The sequence below is a fragment of the Candoia aspera genome, chromosome 1, assembly GCF_035149785.1.
Source record: "Candoia aspera isolate rCanAsp1 chromosome 1, rCanAsp1.hap2, whole genome shotgun sequence".
NCBI classification, from domain to species: Eukaryota; Metazoa; Chordata; class Lepidosauria; order Squamata; family Boidae; genus Candoia; species Candoia aspera.
In genome coordinates, this window is record NC_086153.1 from 231,903,303 (window position 1) to 231,912,630 (window position 9,328).

General features: G+C 41.0%; 1 non-coding gene across 1 annotated transcript; it reads right to left on the reverse strand.

Annotated features, from left to right (window-relative positions):
- Positions 1 to 256: 256 nt before the first annotated feature.
- TRNAL-UAA (transfer RNA leucine (anticodon UAA)) lies at positions 257 to 339 on the reverse strand. The gene has a single exon. It is a non-coding gene; the product is annotated as a tRNA-Leu (tRNA).
- Between the last annotated feature and the right edge of the window lie 8,989 nt (positions 340 to 9,328).

Here is a 9,328-nt window from a genome sequence, read left to right on the forward strand (position 1 = left end):
TACTGTGAAACCAAACTGTATCAGATAATCCAGTACCCTCTGGGTCCTCGGACTTCGACCCTGCTTACCCCAAGTAACACAGCTGGCGGAAAGGATTTCTGAGAGCTAACCAGGATTCAGGATTCCTCCAAGCCGTCGCCATTGATCAAATCCGATTCCATCTAAAGCCTTCAAAAGAACCAGGAGACACCAGCGGCTTCTCACTGCTGCTGTGCAGACGTTCGGCATTAAGAGGAAGAAAAAAAAAGTTCCTTTTTACCAGAAGTGGGGTTCGAACCCACGCAGACTCACGTCTATTGGAACTTAAGTCCAACGCCTTAACCACTCGGCCATTCTGGTAACTCGGAAAAAGGTTCTGGAACTCTTGGGAACAAACTGACATTCGAGTAGCATTTCCCGCCAAGCCGATCGACTAGTAGTCACTATTCCCTCAGCCCAGGCTCGGCTTTAGGCACTCGGGCGGGGGCTCACCGTCGCCCCCTCTGGTTTCGCTTCGACTACACTCCACCTACTGGCAGGTTCGCCACGCCTAAATGAGGAACAGAGGAGCCTATCCCCTCCGTACGCTAGAAGCGTCAGCCAATATGCTCAGGGCTTCCCCTTCCTCGGGAAACTGGCATATGCCCTCTAGGTCTGCGTTGCGTTGCCGCGAGCTTGGAGGGCGGGAAGCTCGGTGAGGCTCTTCCCCCTCCCGACGGGAAAGGGGAAACCCGTGGGCACCTCCAGCCCCTCCCTCTCTCCCTCCCTCTCGAACTAGGAGCAGCCTGGCTTGCCCCGCAAGTCCGGACAACCATTTCATTCCGGTCCCTTCACATTAACGAACAAGCTTCCGCGCACCTAGACCTGATCCTTCTTCCCTCGTATCCGTTCCGGTAGCAGAGCGTAGGCGTGGATTAAGAAAAGAGTTGCCAGAGGATTCTCGAGATGTTTGAAGTCAAGCACACTTGCTGGTGGCCGTTGCGGTAGTTTTGGCAGAGAGGAGCTGGCGCTCTGCTTGCACTTCCTGATCGACCCTTTCGAAAACGCTGGCATCAGGCAGCGCGGCTTCCGAGGCCGGGAGTTTGACTTCAGAAGATTTGAAGCTACCGGACTGGTTGCATGGTTGTAGAGCTGGTTTTAATTTCCGATAAACGCACATTTATTTAGGGTCGAGCTCCACTGATGAAAAAAGGAATTTTTATTTCTTTTGTTCTGTTCTTAACTTTTAACTTTACATCGGAAACTTTTTTTTTGCTGACAATTGCTTTGTTCTAGATGTAATTCTGTTGTAAAACTGCTATTCTAAGCCCAAAGTAACTGCTTTGGTATATCTGTTTTTTTTTACATCCTGGTAAACATCTATATGTAGGAAGTTATACATTTAAGAGACTAAAGACAAAAAGAACGCTCATAGCTCTGTGGCACAGACTTCTGAAGAACCCCCAAATTTGCAAGTAATAGGTTTGAGTTTCACCAGAGGCTTTTTTTTTTCTGTGAATGACAAGCATGTCATGAACTTCAGTTATAAAGTCAAGTTGCCCTCAAATCCAGATCAACTTTTGGTAACTACATGGATAAGGCCCCTTAGTGGCAATCCTGAAGTGGTCTGCCATGGCCTTCTAGGTTTTTTGAACTTCCCAGTAGTCTGTAGCCCTAGGTAAATAACTATAAATATCTCCCAGATGGGGAAAATAAGCTAACTCTGGAAATTTCCCAAAATTTGCTCATTTTGTTTAAATAAAGCTAATAGCTGCTGAGAAGGAGGGACAGAATGATGGCATTACAGGAACAGAAGGAGCTGGAGAGCAGTTAGTACTCTTCTAAGTTGATTGGACAAAAAGCTCAGAGCAGCCTGGGCCCTTTTCCTTCTGCGCAGGGGGAGTAAAGCCCCAGGAAGCCAGGACACTCCATGGTCCCCCCTTGATGGCATGAACTGGCCTAACCTTATTCCCATTCCATGGCTTCAACAGTCATGATGCCACTGGTATTTCTTTTTTAAATAGTAATTTTATTAAAGACTACAATTTACAACAATAAAAACTAATACAAACTAAAAAAAAAAGAAAAAAAGAAAAAAGTGGTACAGAAAAGAAAAAAGGGGAGAAAAAGTAGAAAAACAGAAAAAAGAATAAAGGAAAATAAAAATATAAAGAAGTAACTTCCCCCTTCATCATAAGTATAAAATTTTTTAGTAACTTATCACCTTTTCTTAAAATACAACAAATGATCTCTTCTTCCCATATCCCATCTCTATCTATAAACAAATCCACAAAACCTCATTTCAGTCCTGATGTCAGCAACAGTCTATTAAGGGTTACCAGAAATAACATGTCTATTTTAACCTTGGTCAAATAAACCAACTTTATATTCCTTTCTTTTACTTTTAACAATCTTGATCTTTAGTCCCTTCAAATAATGTCCTAGAACTTGATTTCTTTTCATTTTTTCTTTGTGCCTTCTCACAAAATTATTCAAAGCTTTAACAAGCCTCTTTTGTAAATCCAATATCAGAAAATTATCCAGGTCACTCTCTTGCTTTGTTATTTGTATATCTCTTCTAATTATTAACACATCAACCAGTTTCTTTTGTATGTCCAGTGTAACATCTTTTCCCATGTCATTCTTGTAGGCTGCCATTTTTAAATCCACTTTCAAATCAGTCTCAATCTTGACAGGTGAAACTTGTTCCTCTTCCTAACATCTTTTAAATACAATCTATAGAGGCAGACACTCTTAAAATTAACTGCTGGGCCCATTGTTCAAAAATATCCTTTAGTATGTCCAATGTTACACTATTTTGCTTCATTCTGTATTAGTAAGTTGAGTTTGAGTGTTCTTCCCCTTCAATTGTAATCTTTAGTTCCTTCTGGTTCCCTCTAGTGTCCAATTTTTAAAGTCTTGTCTTACTATTTTTTTAAATAATTCAAAACAAAAGCCTTTTCCTACAGGAAGAATTCTTTATAATTAATTCCAAAATCTTATTTCAAATTTATCTGGACCCTTAGTCCATTTGTAACTGTCTAAAATCAAAGTTTTAATCATCCTTTTGCTGTTTATCTGAGAAAAAAAAATTAAGTCCTTAAACTTGTATTTAAAACTTTTTTCCGCTAAGGATTGAAGGAAACTCACCTGGTGCTATAAAACGTGTTGATCCAAAGCTTCCTAATAGCTGAAAAGCAGTTAACAAGCAATTTCTGAAAGTAATTAGAAAAGGAAGCATGCGAACCCAGTGTCCTTAAAGGAGCTGACTGTGTTTTGAGCAAGATGGCTATTCCCTCATCCCCCAGAGCTCTAAGCCCACTGGAGACTGTTTTCTTGCAGTTTCCTTGCAAGGAGCAGCTGTCTGGAGCACTTGTAGGCAATCTCAAATCCTTTCTTTGTCTGGAGAGGAATTAAAAGGAGCCAGTCTACTTGCCGGCTCTTCATTCCACTGCAGTCATTGGCTCAGCTTTTCATGGAGCTGTCTTCAGTCTGCCATTTCTTTTCCAGAAGTCTGGTATTTCTGATTATATTCCTATTCCAATTGCATTTGTTAGTCTGGAAAATAACCTGCTTTTCCTCCTTGATCTGACACTGGGCCATGATGTGTAACTTTTATTGCAGTCTCACCCCATTTGAAAGTGTTCACATGACCAGCCTTAATATCCATTTGTTGGCAAGTTCCCAAGGAAAATCAGGACAGCCATTCTTTCAAAACAGCAAAGGTTGAATTCTGCTACGTTTCCCCGGTGAGGAAAAGTTCTGGATGAATAGTAGTGTTTGAACTGGAATTCACCCTGACAAGCTCTCTTTAAGAACTCCCCCAGAACTGGTAAGTCATTGTTTGAAAGCAACAACTTGAGTTTTGTGCTACCTTTGAGACTACTATTTTATGCCACAATGCTGTGTGCTGTTTTGGTGGCAACAGTAACATTGCTAATCCTTTTGAAACTCTTTTTAGTATATGAATAGTATGCAGGTAGATACTGGAAGCACCTAGTGGTAAAAACAATGGGCTATGATCCTTCTTGGTGGTTCAAAGAATGCCTGCTATTTGTTATGTCTTTTACTAAAGTAAGTCTCTTTTGGACATGTCCATATAGTTTCTTTTTAATTGCTTCCTTTTATTAGATAAATACATTATTGGGACACATTAAAAAATCCACCAAAATTGCAAAAATAAGTGAAAGACAGAAACAAAAAAAATTATACCTTGGTATTTTACAATTGTAAATAATATAATTGAAGAGAATATAAACATTGTCAATGTTTAATATATTGATCTAAAATGCCATTTGTACTGATGGAGACAATCAGGAACTTTCTTGTTAAAAGAACAACCAAGTGGTGCTCAATTTATCTTTCACTATAGGGTTGTTCTAACACTTTTGTCGCTGACGTCATTTTTCTGCCAGCGCAGTTTCTCATATTTTAGAATACTGCTGATCCCGTGATAATGTCCCTTAGTTTTCCAGGGTTTCCCACGAGAAAGGCAGGAAAAACAAGCACCCAATTTGAGCTAGAGTGGGGATAAGAGGCACTGCCCTCTCATACTGACAGCGAAGGATAGTCAACTCCCCACAGTGACTTCACTCTCGTATGCAATTAAGATTCTGATCTGGCCTTGCCATGTCAAGCCAGGGAGCTTCAGAACTTGATTGCCTTCTGACTTTTGCTGCCTCCAGAACAGGAGGAGAACCATTACATACTGTTTGAGCTGAGGAACCTGAAGCTGCCTGGTTAACTTGAATGCTCTCAAATGTGTCCTCAAGATGGCAGCAAAGTGAGCTGTGCCATTTATTTATTTAGTTGTCACACTTAAAAAGCGCCCAAATCATGATGACTCTGGTCAATGTACAGTGTGCTCTTGGCAATGTAGAAACAAAACCCAGTACAAAGCCAGATAAAAGATGATAATAACCAGGGAATCAACATATGCCAGCAGAGTTACATTCAGGCAGACACATCTCCCACCTAACCCACAGCCTGGGGGAAAAGCCAGGTTCCCAAGGCTCATTTGAAGGACTGCTGGGTTGGGGTACTTGAACCTCCCGTACCAGTCCAAAAGGCAGGTGCCACAACAGAGAAGGAATGCCTCTCAGGTTGCATCCAGTGGCGTTGATGGGACCCAGAGCATGCTCACTCAGTTGAATCTTAGGATGGGCAGAGACAATGGGGGAGAGGTGGACCCTCAGATAGCTAGGCTCTATGTCATGAAGGGTTTTATAGGTGACAACTGAAACCATTAGTGGACAGCTAGGACCACTAAATGGAGCAGAGCTTAACACAGCGGGGAAGCTGTGCACAGAAAAATAATAAATAGCTTTAATGAGCACTACAGATCTTACACACTCAGCCCCCCCAAGCATAATCACACGCTTAGACAAAGTAGGTTTAAAAGTAAAAAGAGTCTTACTGATTTTATTCTTGGTTCAGTTACATTCATCTTCGGTGGGAAGATGAAGATTCTTTGTTTCTGATGTTCCCTAAAGTTAATGAACTCTTAGCCCTCATAGCTGCTAACAGCTGCATGCAGAAAATGGGAAAAATCCTTCTTCAAGGCCCAAGCATGTGGCCATAATGGAGGGAGAGAGAGCAGCATGCTTGCTGCCTCCTCAGTTGGTGGGAGGAGGAGGAAGAGAGAGAGAGAGGAAGTTGGAGTGGCAACAAACAGCTTCCTCACACATACATATGCTAAATGAGGCATGCTGATTTGTTAACATCTCCAACAACCAGCAACATGAATTGTGCCTGGAAGCTTATTGGTACAGTTCGCACAGCATGGACTGGGGCATACATGCTAGCATTAGATATTTTTTAGATGTTGAGATGAAGGCTTTGGATTGACAGGAGAGAGGTAATTGTTGCTGAGTTCATAGCCGCCATTCAACTTTAGGTGTGTTAACATAGCACACTAAGTCATGTTTTGTTTAATCACTGTTAATTGAATAAACTACAGTTGGCTAGGCTCACCCAATATTCCAAGCCACAAAAAAACCCATCTTGGCTTAATCCAGCCATAATGTGGTTTGTTTGGGTTTGGCTGAATGGTTTCTGAATTAGATTGCTGCTATATATTGGGACCTGAAGAGGCTTTGTCAGATTTTGCACTGGCAGTGTCTTCCAGGATTTTTTAAAGTATCCTGAGTTAATTGCACTAGTTATGCATTTTTATTCATTTTATTTGAGAAGTAATTTTCAGGGAACGAAGCACTAACTCTCCACAAGGTCACCACTGTTGGCAAGGAAGTATTGTAAACTACAGTATAGTGAGCCAGTTTGGTGTAGTGGTTAAAGGCACTGGGCTGGAAATTGGGGGACTGTGAGTTCTAGTCCTGCTTTATACATAACCCAGCTGGATGACTTTGGTCCAGTCAGTCTTTCTCAGGAAGAAGGCAATGGCAAACCATTTCTTTAAAAGGTTGACAAGAAAACTGCATGGACTTGTCCATGTAGTCACCGGGAATCAAGACAGAATTGAATGCGCTGAAAGGAAAAAGATTAAACAGCGAGATGTTTCCATATGAGATGCATTTACCCTATTAATTCATAGGATTTAACTTAGAGAATACTGTTTTTATTTGGCACCTTTCTTCCCTTATTTTCTCATCACTTTTCTCATCCTTTTTCTCTCCCTCCCCCCTCATCCCCCAGATAAATCCCTTAACACAGGGGAGACGGAATAGTTGCACCATGCCTCTTGCTAGTAGGAGCATCTAACTAGAAACCACAAGGATTTTGGATGCTTAAAATAAAGTAGCAAATATGATTTCAATATTCCTGTCCTAGGTTATGCTCTCTGAGTTACGTTCTGTTTTAGGCCATGTTAATGTCATACTTAGATAAATGTGTTGTGTGTGACTTAGGTAAATGTGTTGTGCAGAGCCAGTAACCCTGGCTGGGTTCATACAACATGGTAAGTCAAATCCAAACAAACCATTTTATGTGCGCATGTGAGACATGAACCAGGCCATTGCCTCCTTAGGAAGAGGCTGCCCATCTAGGATATAAAGGTGTTTTGACACCAGAGATAAAGTGTATTCCTCTCCACCCCCATTCCGCTAAGATCAGGGGTACCCAATGCTAGGCCACAGTACCTCTTCACCAGTTGCTTTCAGAAAGTACAGCCCTAATGAAGAATTTCTGATGTAAGCCCTTATGCCTTAAACTCCTTCTGGGAAGTGGCTCCCTCAGTCTAATGATCTTCTGTTTGAATGCTGCTTGTAGGTCTTTTTATTAATACTTCTAGGCATAAGAAGTAGATTGCTTTGGAAGTAATATTTTCAGTTTTTTTTTTTTAATTTTGGTTTGAACTTTTTTTTTTTTTGTACCAGTGAGGTTAGAGACTGGCCTTAGGTTCCAAACCTAAGCCAATGTATGCACTGCCTTGAAGCCAGCGTTCCAGGAGAGTCCCTACGGTCATTCCATATTTTGCTCCTGATTCACGGGCTGTGTTACTATCTTTCATCAGAAGATTCCCAGAGAATTTACAGCACAGTCAAAGAAGTGAGCCCAAAGGTGTTTAAGCTCTGTTAAGCAGACTTAGGGTTGCAGTATTAGCCTACCTTATTATTGAGGTCATCATTGTTAGATAAGGTTATGAGAACCAGTAAGGTGGTCCAAAAATTTTGTCTGTATAGCCAAACAGCTCGCCAGCTTATATAGGGCCAGAGAAGAGACACTTTTATTACCTCTGCACTGTATTCTTTTTTAATTAAACAGAAAAAAAAATCTGCTTGTTTTGGCTCTTCCAAAATTGTTATCACAAGTGAAATATTGTAATATAGAAAGACTAGCATACTTTCATCCTTCAACAGTACATAATCTGCAATTATTAAAATTATTCTTGGAAATGGATTATTAAAATCACAATTTTCTTGATGAATCTTTGCAGTGAAGTGGGTGTAGGAGGGGCAATCCCTTTTCTGACTCTAACATTATCATTTGCTCACACACCCTTTGAATATGCACGATTTGGAAGGTAATTGTACTATTGCCAGCATTTCCAGCCCTGTCAAAATACAGTTGGAAATTCAGGAACCTCAAATACCTTAACGAAAGTATCAGAGCTAGGAGGTTTTGAAGCTGGATGGGGCAACCTCCCAACATGTGCCCAACAATTTTTGGACAAATGACTCCAATAGATAAGATGCCTACCAACCTAAAAAAAAAAACCTTAAGTTTAAATGTGACACTATTTTCAAAGAATGGTTGAAAGTTGTGATTGTAGACTCTAAAGCAGCTGACTTGGGATTTTTGATTTTCTAAATGTTCAGTGAAAGTGGTCAGAAATGTGCTTTATGTTCAGAACTGAAGAACAGGTTGTGGAAACACCTTAAGAGAGTAGTATTTGGTAATATCACTTAGCATTACAAGTTTGACAAGTTTCTATGCAGAATGGGGCATTACAAAATCTCCTGCCCGTATAAATACAATTGTATGCAAAACAGTCCTGTTTTTGTTGGAATTTTGAGCAGCTTTCACTATTAGGTCTTGCTTGTATTCTTCCTGAAATTTGAGGAAACTGTTTTCTTACACTGTAAATGCAGTCTAATGCTTTTATATATAAAATCTGTGCTCCCTTTCTAAAGTCTGTTCTACAGGTGCCTTCTTCAAAATCTGTATTTTTTTAAAAAAAAAACTGTGCTTCCCATAGTTTCATGGATAAAGCAGGATATATTCCCAGATTACAATGAAGTGCCATTTAGAGAAGTATGTGCTACAGAGGCTTTAAAAGTTTTACTATTTTTCTCAAAAGGGATCTGAGAAAAAATTCACTCACATGGAACCCTTCATATCTTTCTGGGAAAACGTTACTAGGCTGCCCTGCAAATATGCAGCTACCAGTATAATGGGGTCATTGCTTCAGCTTTTGTACTTCAGCCAGCAGAAGCAACCAGTGCTCAAAAAGGAGAACCATATGCCTGACACTTAAGCCACATCCAGACAGAACTGACATCTCATCCTCCTTCTGGACTGTCAGGTCTACAGCTGCCTATTTCACTTGTTGATCACCCTTGATCTGCAATGTTGATTTGAAATGTGTGGACTTTTAGCAGGTGGCACCACTCGTGGAAGGGCCTAGAAGCGGGATCAACTCAAGATGTTTTGTCACCTGAAGCAAAGAACAAAATGGTGCCCCACTCTGAGACTACATATGGCAGCTCGCCAGCCACTAGGCATGTAGCTTTCTTTACCAGGGGTTTGCTGCTACCTTCCAGTACCTGCTGCTTAAGGCAAAGGCCAAATGATAGGCTGGCCCAGCCCAGAGGAATCAAGTTGCTGCGGGAGATTAGGAGAGATGGGTGTGAGGTTCCGTTGAAGGCAAGGGGAAAAGTGTTGCAACCAGGCAACACCCAGGCAAGTCTTA